The following is an 18,092-nucleotide window of genomic DNA, read 5'->3' on the forward strand; positions in this document are numbered from 1 at the left end:
AAATGCCCGACTACCTAAATACAGTCACATCTTGTTATGTGGGTGTGAAGAATGATAAAAGCGAACAGTAGGTGGCGAATATTCAAAATGAGAACCAGCATTTGATGCTTGAATTTGGACTGACACATTTGGCAACGCAGATGTCATTTGCTCAGTAGTCCCATTCAGTGATTAATTTGGGCCTTGCAACTGCTGAGAAGTGGCACTCTTTTGGGCACAGTGACTTACTTGCCATCATGATACTTTGACCCAGGCAAGAAAGAGAAAAGTTGAAAAAGGTGAAAGAAGGAAGAAAAGAAAGAGAAGAAAACATTTACAAAGGGAGGAAGGAGATGTGAAAAAGACGATGTAACAGTGGTATAAAGAGACGGGTAATAAAGGTAGGTGGTTGAAAGGGGCATGAGGTGGAATCAACAGTTGGCAAACCCAGCTTTGAGCTACGCCAACAATGGACAGAAAAACTGTGGGCACCTGAATTGTTTTTTTAATTAAGTACTGATCCTCCAATTATACATCCCCTTTGCTGTTTTAGTCATGTACAATAATTATTCTGGTGTAACGCACATCCTTATGACATAACAGCAGAGAATCTCCAGACAGCCATTATGCTGCATGTAGTGTGACTATGGTTAGGGGTCGTAAGGTAAAGACCATAGAGTAGAGTGTGGGGGTAAGATGGAGGGTACCTTCATTGTGTGTAGTCTCATTACCCATATTGGGGAGAAGACGTTTGGCTGATAAGATACTGTTTAAACAAAAAAAGAGTGTAACTACTGTAATTACAACAGAGAGAGCATAGGAATAGGGATACAAAGCGTTTTAGATTTATATAGAAGGCCCTCACTCGCTGACCTGGTGACAGGCGTCATCATTTGGCCCCACCGGGAGAGGACAAGTGCCTCCCCGGTGTGCTTTGACACCAGATTTACTGCGAAGCTGGGTTTTTTGTGAAGTGACAAGTGAGGTAGTGAAAGTTTATTTTTTATTACAAATGTCTAGATTGTATCACAAAAAGAATTTAATTAGGTGATCAATCAGGCATATTAAAAACTGAATGTCGGAAGGGAACCAAATAGATTGTTTGCTACTTCCTCTTAGGTTTTAGTTTAGTTTAAAGGAGCTTGTAAAGCGCCTGGTGACGCCTCCCGGCGTGTCCCCGCGCTGTGGAGAGAGTGAGTTATGTGGAAAAAGAGAACCTATCACGGATTAAAGAGGCAAGTTTTCAATTTCTTCCTAAAAGAGGTCTCATTCACCTCTAACCTGGTGTCCATGGGCAGGAGGTTCCAGTGCTTCGCTGCCACTGTGCGGAAGGATCTGCCTCCCATTCTGGCCTTTTTAGGACGGGCAATTCTGAGCAGACCTGTACCTTTGGATCTAAGGGTTCTGTTGGGTTCATATGGCGAAGCCAGATCCGACATATAGGCAGGTGCCTTGTTATGGAGGATCTTGTGACACCATAGCAGAGCTTTAAAAATGATCCTCTTCTTGACAGGCAGCCAATGGAGAGTTGCCAGAGAGGGTCGTGAAGGGGCTCTGCGGGGCAGTCTTAATACTAGGCGTGCTGCCGAATTTTGTAGGACCTGTAATTTCTTTATATTTTTCTCTGAAGTGCCTAAGAGTAAAACATTCCCGTAATCAATCCGGGAAGTTATTAGTGCCTGCGTCATAGTCCGTCTGGAGTTGAGAGGCAGCAAGTCAAGGGTACGGTTGAGAGTCTTCATCACTCCGAAGCACTTGCCAACAGTTCTCTTTATATGGCTATCAAAAGATAGCTTATTATCAACCCAGACTCCTAAATTCTTCGCCTCCCGGCTGGGAGGGGGCAAAGGACCCAGACAGGTGGGCCACCATTCTTTAGTCCAATTGGTCTCATTACCTCCAATGATGATGACCTCTGTTTTGGTTCCGTTCAGTTTTAGACAGTGCTCTGTCATCCAAGATGCCAGCCTGCTCATACAGTTGTTAAAGTTAACGGCTTCCGTGGATGGGGCTTGCGTCAAAGATATTAAAATTTGCGTATCGTCGGCGTAAGAGACAAGCTCCACGCCAAACGATTGCACCACCTCTGCCAGGGGGGCCATGTATAGATTAAACAGGGTGGGACTCAGGGCCGAGCCCTGAGGCACCCCCTGTTCAAGCCGCACACTGTCTGAGAGGGAAGTCCCTCTTTGGACTTGGAAGCTCCTATCGATCAGAAAGGCTTTCAGCCATCCCAGTGCCCTGTTGGTTACTCCGGCTTTGTTTAGACACTGTAGCAAGATGGAGTGTGCTACAGTGTCAAACGCGGCACTGAGGTCGAGCATGATGAGGGCCATGGTCTTGCCCTCGTCTGCTCCCTTGCGTAGGGTTTCAGTGGCCCTGAGGAGAGCCGTTTCCGTTGAGAAGTTGGATCTGAAACCCGACTGGGATATATGGAAAACATCGTGTTCTTCAAGATGTTCCATGAGTTGGATGTTGGCAATTTTCTCGGCTAGCTTAGCTAAGTAAGGTAGCAGGGAAATTGGCCGAAGGTTGTCCATAATGTCTTGGCTGACATTCGGCTTTTTCTTGATCGGTAGTACAACTGCCTGTTTCCAGTCCGCCGGCAGGCATGCTGTGGAGAATGAGATCTGAAGTAGATGTCTATAATGAGGTTCTAGAGCAGGGAAGGCTTCAGCTAAAATTTTCGGAGGCGCCGGGTCTCGGGGAGAGCCCAATTTGATTTTATTACACAGTTTAGACAGGACTTCGTACGGGGGAACTTTAAAAGATTTGAGGCACTTTAGAGTCTTAATAAGACTGTCATTTTCTGTGAAGTCAGAAGCCGACTCTACATGATTGGCGAAGCTTGTATATATTTTGTTGATTTTACCTGAGAAGTACTGTGCAACTTCATTACATGATTCCACAGAATCATTTTGAGTGGAGGAGTTAGTATCTACTACAGATATTTCTTTGTAAATCTGAAATAATTCCTTCGAGGAATTGCCTGCTTCCATGATACGGGAATGATAGTGCTCTGCCTTAGCCAAACGTACAGATTTGTAATACACTCTTTGAGAGTTTTTATACTTTATTTTAGTTTCTGCGCAGAAATTCTGGCGCCAAGCTCTCTCAAGTTTTTTGCAGGTTGTTTTCATGGTCTGCAGTTCTTGGCTAAACCAGGGAGCAGCTTTTTTTAGTCTCCTGGCATTAGTCATGATACGACTGGGGGCAGTAATATCGAGGGCCTTGATTACGATATTATTTAGATTGTTGTTAGCTGCTTCACAGTCTTCCCCTTTAGGAGGGCCCTCCTCCTGAGTAATTTTAATAAAAGATTCTATAGAAAAGCTCTTCCATTTTCTGCGTTTATACCGCAGAGATTGGTGTTGGAAATGCTCAGTTCTGTCCAGTTGAATCGTGATCGGGATAATGTAGTGATCCGACCAAGGTATGGGTATAGACTCTAAGGTGTGAACTCCCTGCCAGTTACCAAAGATAGGATCCAGTAGGTGACCTAATTGATGAGACGGTTCCTTGTTTTTCATTTCAAGTTGAACCGAAAGAAGCTCCGTTTGAATCTCAGAGGCATCATTGTCTAGTGGATCTTCAAAATGAGCATTGAGATCACCTAGCACTAGAAGTCTGGACTTTCTAAGTGCTAAGTGAGTAATGGCTTCCATTAAAGTAGAAGTAAAGTCATACATTCTGCCAGGTGGGCGATAAATCAGGATGCCCAATACGGAGTGGTTGGGGCCGGTATTAATTGTGAAGGATCCAGCTTCACTGTGATCGATCTGTATAGGAGCTAAGGAGCAGACTAGAGGGGCTTTCGTGGCTATGGCTATGCCTCCCCCCCTTCCGTCTTTCCTGTCCAATCTAGAGAGGGAGTAGCCGTGGGGCATGGCCTGGATAATGTCAGGGTCTGAATATTCATCTAACCAGGTCTCCGTCAAGAATAGAATGTTAAGATTTTGATCCTCGAGTAGATGAAATATTTCGAGGGCGTGCTAGCGGAGAGATCTACAATTGAGTAGAGCTGCTTTCAGGGAATGACCCATGCTTGTTGTTGGAAATTGAATCATGGGTTCAAAGCTACACCCTGTACATTTACTTAACGACTGGGCGGTCATGGCATGCTTACAAGCTGCAGGCATGTCAGGTTGGAGATCAAGCAAAGCATGTCTGCCATACCTTATAGTGGTTGGTGTGGATGAACCAAGATCTGTGGCCCCGGGCCCCGTTTGGCCGCGGACGGGCGCAGACGGGCTTGCCTTAGGCGCGCCTTCGGCGCGCAAACGGCGCGCCCGCTGCGCTCGTCCGCTGCGCTTCCGGGGGAAGCACATTTTTATAGAATGAGGGGGGCGTGGCCTAAGGGTGGTGGGCGTGTCCGCAGTGCTTCCAGTCAATGGCGTCAGCCGTGGAAGGTTTTCCCCTCTCAGCGCTAAGGTCTGCTGCACTGGGGGTACACTGGGCGAGTGGCAGGTAGGATTTTAGGTTTTCAGTACACAGTATCACACAAATGTTAAAAGATTTAAAACACAAATCGGTTTTCACAAAATCTCCCGGCTATCCGCCTCAGGAGCTCACCAGTTCTCTAGTCGCGCTCGTACATCAGCGCGCCTAAATACCGAGTAAGGGGGGCGTGGCCTAAGGGTGGTGGGCGTGTCCGCAGTGCTTCCAGTCAATGGCGTCAGCCGTGGAAGGTTTTCCCCTCTCAGCGCTAAGGTCTGCTGCACTGGGGGTACACTGGGCGAGTGGCAGGTAGGATTTTAGGTTTTCAGTACACAATATCACACAAATGTTAAAAGATTTAAAACACAAATCGGTTTTCACAAAATCTCCCGGCTATCCGCCTCAGGAGCTCACCAGTTCTCTAGGTGAGGTCAGGTCAACATGTTTCTGCCAATAATGGTGCAAATTTACCTGCCATCCGTCAGGACCAAAATGAACTAAACCTCGGCGGTATGGGCGCGCTAAGGCCCAGCCTGACCAGAGGGCGTGTGAGTGAAAAAAGTGTAAAAAGTGCAAGAAAAAAAGACTCCTTTTCAAGGTAACCTCAAATTTAGAGGAACCAGTTGCATCTGCAAAGAAAAAAGACAATAACCCACATAAAGAGAAGACAAAACAAACAATTAGTATCTCTACTCCTTAGTAGATAAGTCGTGGTACTGCCTGGTCTGGGTGGTCAGACCATGGCATGTGCATGATTAGAATTCCATGGAATGTAAAGTATAAAAACACTTGCACGTCTAGTAGGGCGTTTAGCGGTACACTTAGTGGTGGTCTGTCGATCAATGGACCAGAAATGGCCAGTGAGCCAAAAATTGTGACAATAAGAAAACTCAACACCACATGCACAATTGCTTAATTTGTAATTCTCACTTGTAGGGTGAGAGAGTCTCAAACCATGGGTCACGGGAGGGGGGTGGTGGCGAAATTGGCACACCTTACGGGGGAGAAAAAACAGGAAATGCCTTTGCGTAGATATGGCAATAGGGCGACTAGCACAAGGTACTTAGCTGATTGTGGAAGAAAACGACTCACGCCTGCGTCGCCAGGCACCGGCTCGGCACCTGTGTCAAACCCTCCAGAACCGGACCCCAAAGATAGCCGGTATTGGAGAAAATGCTGTATATAAGGGCGGAGTGAAGTGGAGTACGCGCGGCTTGGTCTCGGTGGTGGGCGTGGCTGCCCACGTAGAAACGTAGTACAAAAGGGGGTGGTGATGGACGGAGCATCTGAATCAATCAAACACTCACACCCAGTTAAAAGATCTGGGTTTAATCCATCACCGTTCTTTAGCCCACTCTGCCACCCCAGTTCAGACACGGCCATATGCAAATCAGTCTGACCCTGTGCCTCATGGGAACAGTCCAGCCCGAACTGCCAAGCCATGTCTTCCCTGGACCGGAAACAAGCTTCCGAGGACCGGTTTCTGGCATTCCAGCCGTCTTCAGCCCGGCTTGCTTGAATCCAGTGGCAAAGTGAGCAAGGGACTCACATCTGAGCATACCCTGCCACACTTATGGTGGCCAAAAGCGGTACAAAAGGGGGTGGTGATGGACGGAGCATCTGAATCAATCAAACACTCACACCCAGTCAAAAGATCTGGGTTTAATCCATCACCGTTGTTTAGCCCACTCTGTCACCCCAGTTCAGACATGGCCATATGCAAATCAGTCGGACCCTGTGCCTCATGGGAACAGTCCAGCCCGAACTGCCAAACCATGTCTTCCCTGACCGGAAACAAGCTTCCGAGGACCGGTTTCTGGCATTCCAGCCGTCTTCAGCCCGGCTTGCTTGAATCCAGTGGCAAAGTGAGCAAGGGACTCACGTCTGAGTATACCCTGCCACACTTATGGCGGCCAAAAGCGGTACAAAAGGGGGTGGTGATGGACGGAGCATCTGAATCAATCAAACACTCACACCCAGTCAAAAGATTTGGGTTTAATCCATCACCGTTCTTTAGCCCACTCTGCCACCCCAGTTCAGACATGGCCATATGTTTGTGAGTTTATTATGGCTCTGTGACTGACCGTGCTCCAGGGTTCCCTCCCCCTTCCCCCCGCTCACCTGGATGTGCTTTTAGGTGATTACAGTGCTCGCAGACGCTGCCTCTGCAACTTTCCTCACAGTTAGTCAGGCGCACCCCGAAATGCCGGTATGCAGAATTTCTTCTCCTTGTCTGGATTTACTGCCATGAAACGCCAGCTGCTCTTCTTCACTGGACCTCGGCGGCTTCTCTCTGGCGTCTCCGTGCTCTCGGGTAGGTGCTCTGGGGAAGTGACCTGCTCTGTTTCTGTGCCACAGTGGAGTGCAAACTTAGTTAGTTTGGTTAAGGTCTGTTCGGCTTCCCGGCATTTTAAGCAAGCTATTTCTGTTACGTAGGGAAACGTATTCAGAGGGCAAGCTGCTTTCTCGACCAGTGCGCACCATTGGCTATCCCTTGCAAAACCCGGAGTGGAGAACCACAGTTGTAAGAATGAGACCAAAGAATACTAATGCTAATTCTTGTTGGGGGCATTATTAGCAGAATCCTACCCGCGGGGTCCCGGAAACATCTCCTGCCTTCAAAGACTCTCCCCCGCCGCTGCTGCTGACATCGCGGCCGCCGAGAGGGGAGAGCAACTAGAACTACAATACCCAGCGTCCCCTGCCTGCCTATGGGGCGCAGACTTGCCGCATCATACTGCTGCGCCCGGAGGCCCATAAGAACCAGCTGCTCCTGCGGCCGAGCGGGGGCCCTTCTTGTTGGGGGCATTATTAGCGGAATCCTACCTGCGGGGGTCCCGGAAACATCTCCTGCCTCCTGCCTTCCAACGCTCTCCCCGCCGCCGCTGCTGACATCGCGGCCGCCGAGAGGGGAGAGCGAATAGATCTACAATACCCAGCGTCCCCTGCCTGCCTACGGGGGGCGCAGACTTGCCGCATCATACTGCTGCGCCCGGAGGTGCATAAGAACCAGCTGCTCCTCCCGCCTCGCAGGACGTCGCCGGGCTGAGCCCGGGCAGAGGGCGGGCCATCTGTGGCCGTCAGGGGCTGGCAAAGGCTGGGCTAGGCCACCCCCCTTGGCAGACCGTGTAACCACGTCACAAGTACCCTTATATTCCTGGACTACCGTGAGTCTGTTACTTCCAATTGGAACACTTTTATCTTGTGGCTAAGGACCATACTGTGGCTAGGCATCTAGGTACTGTGGGCCACGTATCCTTTGCGGACATATTACACCTGCTAAAAACATGGGGAAGAAAACACCTGCTGTGTCAGGACCAAGGACCAGGCAGAATCCAACTACATCTAGCACTACCCCCCTCCCTAGTTTAACCGCTATTGACAGGATGCTGCAAAAGACAATAGGGGCTGTGGACACGGCCATTGAAAACACAGAGAGACGTTTCTCGCTCCCCTCTAGTTTACCCACACTAATGCAACCAACCAATTCATCACCAGTTTTGGCTAACTCCCTTGATTCATTGCTCGCAGCCTCATATGCTGGGCTGCCCGGAGCAGAGAATCACGGGAACAGCCTAATTGAGGATTCGGTGTCACTAGATCATTCCCGCATGGGCAGTAGGCTTTCATCCACCCCCAATATGAAGTCACAGAATATGAGTCAAGACCTTGCTTCCCTGGCTATTGATGATTCCATAATAATAGAAGGTCCAGAAGGCTTAGATGCCGATCCAAACACTGAATCACCTAACCTGGACAGGGTAATTATCGATTATCCACCAGCTCGAACAAGGGGGCAGAAAGCAAAGAAAAAATTCAAACACACTACCAGCGAGCAATATACAAGCAAACAAAAGGGTACAAGTAGTCTCACATGCGGAAGGGGGTTAAAAAACCAAGCAGGGCCGAGAAAAGATAAGGGTACCAGTCGCTCTAACGACATTGACGCACCACCACCTGAGGTTACCACAACGGGCGGTAGTGCAGGATTTTGGGTGAGAATGGAGACTCTTGTTTCCACACTGCTGAGTCCCATTTGTTTAAAGATAGTAAATATCGAAACAAAGATGTGCTCTTTAGAAGAGCAAGTAGTGAAACTTGTAGGATGCCGAAACACTTCTGGCGTCTTACCATGTTCATCACTACAAACAGCAACTCTCAAAGGGGCATCATTCAAGCCCACCCAAAAGGTAGATGAGATAAATCTTAAAGAAGGAGTAGCAACAACACATCAGGGTCCTTCTAATATTGCAAGTAAAAATAAAATTATAGCACCCGCAAGTGACAATTCTAACAAAAAGGTAAGTGCCCAGATTAACAGAAAGGGCACCACGCAAGGGATACAGTCTGCTCCACCCAAAGAGAAAAGGGCAAACACCCAGGGAGGGGAGGGCATACCATTAAGGACTGGGCCCAAAGGCTACATGTCCTCCGGAAAATTCAAAGCGCTGTGATATACCATTGGTAATGAATCTACCACCTGAAAGTAGTGGTTCTTTGTAATGTACCCAATTTGCGGGAGGGACAAACGGAATCAACAGAAACCCTCAAGAATAAAATCCTCCACTGGTTGACTTATAATTGTAGTTACCCCATCACGGGTATGGAACAGATACTACTTCCCCAAAGAGTTAGATGGATAGGACCAGCACCGAAAACCTTTAATGGGGATTGTGTGAATATAAATTTTAGGTCACCGAACTGGGCGCATGCAACTTTATTAAATGCCCCCCCACCGTCACGCAGAGAATTTAACATTACTTTATTGCCTTTGGGGTATTTCTACAGAAAATTAGGGACCAATCATCCAGTATCCGGACACAGATTTTTGGCCTCAAATACTATAAAATGTGTACCCCCCAACGAGTAGTATACCCATCACAAACCTGCATCCCGCTGTTTAATAGATACGAATTCCTATCCAAAATGGAGGAAAATGACTGACATACAATCATGGATAAGGCACCACCTGGGTTTGAGACAGACGAGATGCACACATTTGGTAAGGGTTGCGGCAAAATAATTAGACAAAATCCACAAATGGGGAATAATGGGGAGTACTAAGCCGCTGGAATTAGTGAGAATAGTCTGACTAGTAAATCAGTTTTAGTTACCCCTGCAAAGCCATTGGTAAAGGAGGGTGCTCTCATAAATGCTAACATAAACCCAAATCCCGATTTTAATCTAGAAGTGATCCAGGGTACGGATAGCGTAGAACATGAGGGGTAAACGTTAACCACCTGGAATATCGCAGGATTGAATAAAAAGTTAGACAACCCTTTTTGGCAGGAGTTTACTACCCATGGCAGCGACTTTGTCTGCCTACAAGAGTCATGGTGCACCGAAGAGGTTATTGTAGAAGGATACACATCTTACTGTCTTAATGCTGTACCCTCCCGAACAGGAAGGGCTAAAGGGGGGCTGCTGTTACTTATATCAACTAAGCTGCTTGGTTGTAAAGTGATAAGTCATACACCAATTGGTAACTATAGTCAAATCCTAAGACTAACGTTTGTGAAGGGTAGGGGTCTGGTTTTAATAAACTATTATAATAATAGTTTTAATAAGGAAAGAGAATCACCATTAGCACCACTTGAGAAGGAGTTAGACAGAGTACTGAATCTTTCTAAGAAACTTGTGGTTATCCTATGGGCGGGTGATTTCAACATTCGGGTATGCCCAGCGACTTTGACTGATTCATGTGGTTTGATGAAGACCCATAGTACCACTATGGTAAAAGATGAGCATAACATACATTTTCCACACTACAATTATGGTATGGCCCTAAATACACTCATCACAAAATTTGATCTTGAGCTGTTGGATTGTTCAATGCAGAAAGGTCATATTAAATGCCCAACATTTACAGGAGGACCAGGAATAGTAATATAGACCACATCGTGATTTCAGGAAACAGTTCCTTTAAAGATCTTTGGATAGAGGAGCAGGCGGTTAGTGACCACAATAGCATCTCTTTAGTATTACTAGATTGGGGCAGAAAAATACCTAATACTGGAGATCGCCTTGTAGATATTATCCCTGTCCGGCCCAACGGGGTGAGACTAAAGTGGGATGGTGTAGATCCTCCGACGATTCAAAAAGAGGTGGTCACCAGATGTAGGGATGCTATCGACTACTGAGATAATGAAAAGGAAGGCACTCCTTTCTTTTTACAAAAATATAGTTTAAATCCTCTTATTTTTTTCACATGCATGCTGCAGCGGTGGCACGTTTGTCCTTCTTCCGTGCCTGCTAAACTACCAACCTAACTTGAGTGGATGAACCTCTCAACCCCTGCGCACTGTTGCTACTAGTGAATCACACTAGAAATATCATCATTTTAATTTTCATTTCATTTTTTTCCAAATATAAATTTATCACATAACCAAATTCAGCAAAGTTCCTAGGCTGGGCCTGGATTATTAGAAGTAGGTTTATTAATTTAAATTAGCTGAGATTGTTTTATCCTGTATTACTGTGGTAACCAGTATCTGTTTTTTTTAAATTTTGTATACTTCTGCAAGAAGTTATTCGATGCCAACGATTTAATACTGATTTTACATATGTTATTGTGTTTTTTTGTATTTATGTCTTTTATGATGAATTAATCGAATAAAGACTTCTTGAACTGAAAAAAAAAAAAAAAACATAACCAAATTCACCATTCTTCTTTGAAAGTATGATATTTAATCATCAGTTCATTTTCAATAAATTCAAACATATATTCAAAAAACAAAACATTTCAGAATTTCACTGTATCAACAGAATCTTTCTTGACAACGTATAGTTGATGTAGCCCGATGCATTTCGAGTCCTAATTGGACTCTTCCTCAGGGGCCTGAAAATATGAATATCTCATATCAGCAATTTCATAATATTATCCTGTTTTGTTCTCATCAGATTCAAGTTACAAAAACCTACGGATGCTCAAAACAACGACATTCATTTCACATTTCATTTGAAGGAAAAATGACTACATCATGCACTTTTAAACCTTTTCAACCTGGAAACCACCACCATTTCACCTCAAAAGTGAATGTGTTAAAAAATATACTCACAACCGAACCACGAGGTTGTGATACCTATAAACAAAAATTCTGACTGTAAATACATGCTAAATTCGTCTACCAATACCCTAAAGCCAAAGAGCCACCTTGTGGAGCTTCCTCTTACCTCGAGTCTTTTATAGTATGAAACTACCGCGTTTCCTTGTCAATTCAAAATGCCACCTACAACAAAAGTGTAACAATCCTTAGTTTCGTACTTCAATTTTCAGATAGTACCTCCGTTGTCCCCCACGGACGCCCGTTCTTACCTAGACGTTCAACATCAACTCCTAACTCCACTCCCTGCCGATTTCACGCCCAACACCGGGCTGGCCAGGTTTAAAACACGATTTACTCTCGGGAGACTGGCAACATTGAAAACGGACTAGGTCCGGACGCTGGTTTTATCAGGGCGTTATTTAGTGATTCCGTTCGGTTTTTGGTTGTTGAGTGAACTTCCCCGAGTGTCGATGGTTTCGTTTGTTAGACTGTACCAAAATGGCGCGCCCGAGCGTCCGGACCTAGTCCGTTTTCAATGTTGCCAGTCTCCCGAGAGTAAATCGTGTTTTAAACCTGGCCAGCCCGGTGTTGGGCGTGAAATCGGCAGGGAGTGGAGTTAGGAGTTGATGTTGAACGTCTAGGTAAGAACGGGCGTCCGTGGGGGACAACGGAGGTACTATCTGAAAATTGAAGTACGAAGCTAAGGATTGTTACACTTTTGTTGTAGGTGGCATTTTGAATTGACAAGGAAACGCGGTAGTTTCATACTATAAAAGACTCGAGGTAAGAGGAAGCTCCACGAGGTGGCTCTTTGGCTTTAGGGTATTGGTAGACGAATTTAGCATGTATTTACAGTCAGAATTTTTGTTTATAGGTATCACAACCTCGTGGTTCGGTTGTGAGTATATTTTTTAACACATTCACTTTTGAGGTGAAATGGTGGTGGTTTCCAGGTTGAAAAGGTTTAAAAGTGCATGATGTAGTCATTTTTCCTTCAAATGAAATGTGAAATGAATGTCGTTGTTTTGAGCATCCGTAGGTTTTTGTAACTTGAATCTGATGAGAACAAAACAGGATAATATTATGAAATTGCTGATATGAGATATTCATATTTTCAGGCCCCTGAGGAAGAGTCCAATTAGGACTCGAAATGCATCGGGCTACATCAACTATACGTTGTCAAGAAAGATTCTGTTGATACAGTGAAATTCTGAAATGTTTTGTTTTTTGAATATATGTTTGAATTTATTGAAAATGAACTGATGATTAAATATCATACTTTCAAAGAAGAATGGTGAATTTGGTTATGTGATAAATTTATATTTGGAAAAAAATGAAATGAAAATTAAAATGATGATATTTCTAGTGTGATTCACTAGTAGCAACAGTGCGCAGGGGTTGAGAGGTTCATCCACTCAAGTTAGGATGCTATCGACTACTGCCTTAAAGAGAAGGCTGTTTCTGAAAATTTATTAACAACTTTCTCTGAAATAAATAATGAAATCACAAAACTGTTAACTAAAATCCCAAGAGCGAATAAACAGGGAGGTACGAGGTGGTTTAACCCAGAGTGCACCCAGGCATTACATCAGCTTAAAATAGCGTTAGGGTCTAAGCCCCGTAATCAACTGATTATCCAGGAGCTCAGAAAGGTTTATAAGCAAACCCTGCTGATGCATAAAAAAGAATTACGGCAAGAGGCCTGGTATAAGCTAAGCATGGCTGCCGACACTAAAAATAGCAAACTATTTTGGGACACTATTAACAGTCCATTTTTAAAGGAAAATTGCATTCCCGAATTGACATCTCATGTAAATTGCACTGAATGGGTCGAACATTTTTCTAAGATTTTTAATCCGGATAGGTTGGTTTTAACTTTACCTTTAGAAAATGATTTTACATGGCCAAGACTACTGTTATCAATTGCTGCTGAAGAGGTGAGGGAAGGGTTAATAAATAGTAAAGGGGGAAATGCACCGCACCCGGACGGCGTCTCGATAGATCTGTACAAGAACCTGATGGATTTATGGGCACCGATTCTGACAACAATTTTTAATACTGCAGCCCTGGAAAATTTCCCTGTTACATGGGCACAATCACTCATTGTCCCACTTTTTAAAAAGGGTTCACGCTCGGAGGCATGTAACTACCGGCAAATCTCCTTGCTGGACTCCTCCATAAAAGTGATGAGCAGGGTTCTTTTGAAAAGACTGGAAACTTGGGCCAAAGAAAACGGGGCTTTAACACCGGTGCAATATGGATTCCGCAAAGGTATGGGAACACTCGAACAATGCGTTAACCTTGATCTTCTCATCAACAAATACACCGTTTCCAAAGAGGGCAACTTATTTATGTGTTTTGCTGATCTGAGTAGCGCGTTCGATTTAGTAGACCATTCCCTCCTGTGGAAAGTGTTGCTCGAATCTGGGGCCCCGGAGGAGATTGTATTTTTTCTGGCGAGAGTTTACGAGAGGTTGTCATGTAGTGTTAGATATGGGCCTACAGGAGAATAAACTCATTTTTTCCAGTTAAAAGAGGTATAAGACAGGGCTGCGTACTGGCCCCCCCTTTTATTCTCCCTTTTTATCAACCAAATAGCTAAAGTTTTAAATAACACCCGAGCAGACGCCCCAATAATTTATGGTACAGTGGTGTCTGTTCTGCTTTATGCCGATGATGCTGTTTTAATTTCCCGCACCCCTTTAGGTCTTCAGCGGCTTATTGATGAATTTGCATATTTTATAAAAGAAAGGAAACTTTTAATACACAAGTCAAAGACTTATACCATAGCCTGCGGGAGGTCAAAGAAGACATCAAGGCCTTTTTTTCCTGATGGTTCGAAAATACAAGTCGTTAAAACTTTTTGTTATTTAGGCATTACCTTTGACCAAAATGGTAAATGGGCAGGCGAGCAAGAAAACATTAAATTAAAAATGATAAGGAACACAAATGGGATTTTTCGCTTTGCAAGTAAACTAGGGGACCGGAGGATAAAAGATATGCTGACCATCTATAATGCCAGATGTGTTTCCTCAGCTCTGTATGGAGCTGGAATATGGGGTCACTCCTCTACACTCAAACTTCAAAAGAGCGAAAACTGCTTCTTGAAGCGGCTTTTGAGTACCCCCACGTCGGCCTCAACCTATTTAATACACCAAGAAACTGGCCTCAATTATATAGCGGACTTAGCAGCTCTACGCCAATTGCTATTATGGCGTTCGATTTGGGATAAGAGGGAGACTGAGTTTACACAGAGAATAATCAGAGATTGCCTTAAATTAGATTTCTGTTCTTGCATCCCTTGGTTGAGCTATATTATTTATTGGTGTAGCATTCTGTTTGATTTTAACATTCTAAAGGAGTCAGAATACGCAATCCCCTTTACAAAGAAAGAAATCAAAGACTCATTCTTATTATACAAAAGAGAAGAGCAATTAAAATTAATCAGGCATCAAAAAACTTTTATATTTTATACACAACTTGGACTCAAAAATGAGTTCCAGTCATACTTAACGGAGGTGTCAAGATCTTCACACCGTTTTGTTTTGACACGCCTGAGGTTGGGGACCGCCCACCATTTAGTATCCTTCCCAGAAATGGGAGAAAGGTCCTCCACGAAATGTCCCTGTGACAATACTTCCAACCAGAGTTGTTGCCATTTTTTAATATTTAGTAAATTTTATTCCTCCCTTAGGAAATTTTATCTGAAGTCTATTTTTCTGAAATATATTGTACGTAAAACAGTGGATGCAATGAATTTATTGTGTGCTCTCGAGAATATAGATATTTGTTTCCAGGTTGCCTTATTTATATTAAAATGTAGAGCAGCCAGGAAATCTATAGTTTTGTAACAACTTACAACTGGTATTTTAAGGAAAAGTATATGCTAGTTTTCATTCATGTGTATATAGTTGGGGTACTAAGTCTAGTTTTTGACTCCAACATTATAGCGAAATTGGTTTTCACTTGCCTTTGTCATTCTGCATGAGAAAATGAATATGCACATCATGCATTGTATTGTTATAAATTTTAGCTCTCTTTATTCACACGTCACTTTAGAAAAATTCTTGGTAAACATGTTTAGCTAGGATACTGTTTTAGTACAATGTTTTAATGAAATAGCTGCTATCCATATTTTCCTTTTTAAATATTTATTAATAATGTTTCCCTTCAAGTAGTATCAATTGCTTGGAAAGGAATGCTTAGATAAATATGCCATTAGTAAATAATAATAATTTTGTATTTTACAATTTTATGTAATTGCATGTATACCTTTTTCTGTCTATTGTCGCTTTTATGGTTGTACTATGCAAACCGAATAAAGCTTTCTTAACCTGAACCTGAGTTTATTATAGGGTACTACATAACATTTATTTAAGATTGCCAAAATGAGAATGTAACTCAGGCGTATTTTGAAATAAAAGTAAGAAAAATAGGTTAAATGTATAGGTGAATAATGAGGTCTAAAATTAGAGTATCTCACTTTTTGGAATTAATTCATGTTTATTTTGCTACTCAAATGTTTTGTTTTGTATAAAAAATTAGACTTAATTTAAAATTTAGATCTGAGTTCATCGTTCCTGTGCATAACACTTGTATGAAGAGTTTTGTATGTTAGCGCGGACTTGAGGCCTGAGGAGTGAAAGGAGACCGAGCTGGCGCATGATATATGCCTGTGACCAGGGAGTGGAGGCCCCTGAGCCCGACCAGTGAGGAGCAGACATAGAACCGACTGAGGTGCAGTGGGGCCAAAAAGGAGCTGAGGCACAAAGCTACCAGGGGCGGTGAAATGTCCTAGCAACTGACTCCCGTGACTACCTGCCGGTTCTCGTAGGGCATCAATGCAGGGCCTTGGGGGGGCCTGGCAGGCTGAAGCCGGGGCATGGGAGAATACAAAATGAAACCGAAGGGCACGGCAGCTGCGCAGACAAACAAATTGGGTAAGTTTGCGGTCCCGTTGGTGGCCCCCCAGACCTAGGGAGTAACAGGAGGCCATCCCGCGCCGACTGAACCCTCCTTGGCTTCCATTATGGCGGTAATCCAAACCTTGGGGACCACCTTGGAGACAAAAATCGGCAAGATGTCAATCGAGATTAATCTTATTTGTGCAGACCTCGGCAAGACGTCGGACAAGGCCAGGGCCAATTAGACAGACATATGGGAACTCCAGGCCTCTTCAAAGAAACTCAAACAGAGGGTCAATGAACTCGTACATCAACACCGTCAGCTGGCCCTAAAGCTGGAGGACCAGGAACGGAGGCCCCACCGGAACAAATTCTGTGTGGTGGGCATTCCAGAAGGTTTAGAGGGGCCCAGGATGGACCTTTTTCTTGAGGACTTGATCCTCAATTGTCTAAAACCAAAATGTCTCTCCAACATGTTCACCATCGAAAGAACGCATCGTGCGCCAATCCCCAAGCCAGCGCTCATGGCGAAAGAGGTCTGCTAGCCCTAACATGGGTGCCACCCAGAGACCCTAGGGGACACTAGTTGATTGAGGGACTGAAATATGGACCCAGGCGAGCTGCAATGTAATGTATAAATTCCGTCCATGATGTTGGGGTTATGAACCGCCCCCCTAGAGGGGTGTCATCTGGTCAGGGGGAGGGCTATTTGGCCCCGCACTGTGCAAGAGCCTGGGCTAGTGCCAATACATGACTTTAATTACTCATCCTTCATGGGCCGGCAGGTCCGGACAGTCAGAGGAACAGGGGAAAAGCATCTTGTGGGAGGGGTGTGCGATGTATAGGTGCCAGGAGAACTTAATTAAATATGTGTGCACATGCCTAACAGGTTAAGTTTGTGGGGGAGGGCGCTTAGTGGCTGAGGCCGGCTCATTTCCCCTCTAAGCAGTTTTTCAGGGGGAGGTTTTCTCTCTCCTGGGGTGTGTGGGGCGAAAGGCGCTCTGCTAGTTAGGGATGTAGGTAGTTTAAAACCTACGTGGCAGGGTAGGCGATGGGGGGAAAACAGTTTCATGGTTACTCAGTGAGGTTTGGTATGGTTGTGGGGAGGGGGTTTGGGTTGGTCTAACAGGGATTGTTATGATGTGCTGGTACGAAGTTACAGTAGGTGCAGACTACATGCTAAGATAACAACCACCAATGGCTACGAGGTGGGATAAAAGTCTTGAAATACTTAGCTGGAATGTCAACGGGTTAGGGGACAAGCTTAAGAGGAGTATAGTGCTTCACTTTGTTAAAAGCAAAAACAACAATTGATGGATGGAATGTTGCACAATGGCAAAACATTCACCCCAGTTTGGGTTGGACTCTTCCCATGAGGCACAGAGTCAAGACTGATTTGCATATGGCCATGTCAGAACTGGGGTGGTGTAGTGAGCAAAATAACGATGGATTAAACCCAGATCTGTGACTGGGGGTGAATGTTTTGCCATTGTGCAACATTCCGTCCATCAATTGTTGTTTTTGCATTTGTCACCCCGAGTAGGATGGGTATGCTCAGACGTGAGTCCCATGCTCTCCATGCCACCTGGAATCAAGCTATCCTGGCTGAAGATGGCTGATAGCCAGAAACCGGTCCTAGGATGCTTGATTCCGGTCCATGAAAGACATGGCTTGTCAGTTCGGGCTGGACTGTTCCCATGAGGCACAGGGTCAAGACTGATTTGCA

Source organism: Lissotriton vulgaris, chromosome 8, assembly GCF_964263255.1.
Source record: "Lissotriton vulgaris chromosome 8, aLisVul1.2, whole genome shotgun sequence".
NCBI lineage: Eukaryota > Metazoa > Chordata > Amphibia > Caudata > Salamandridae > Lissotriton > Lissotriton vulgaris.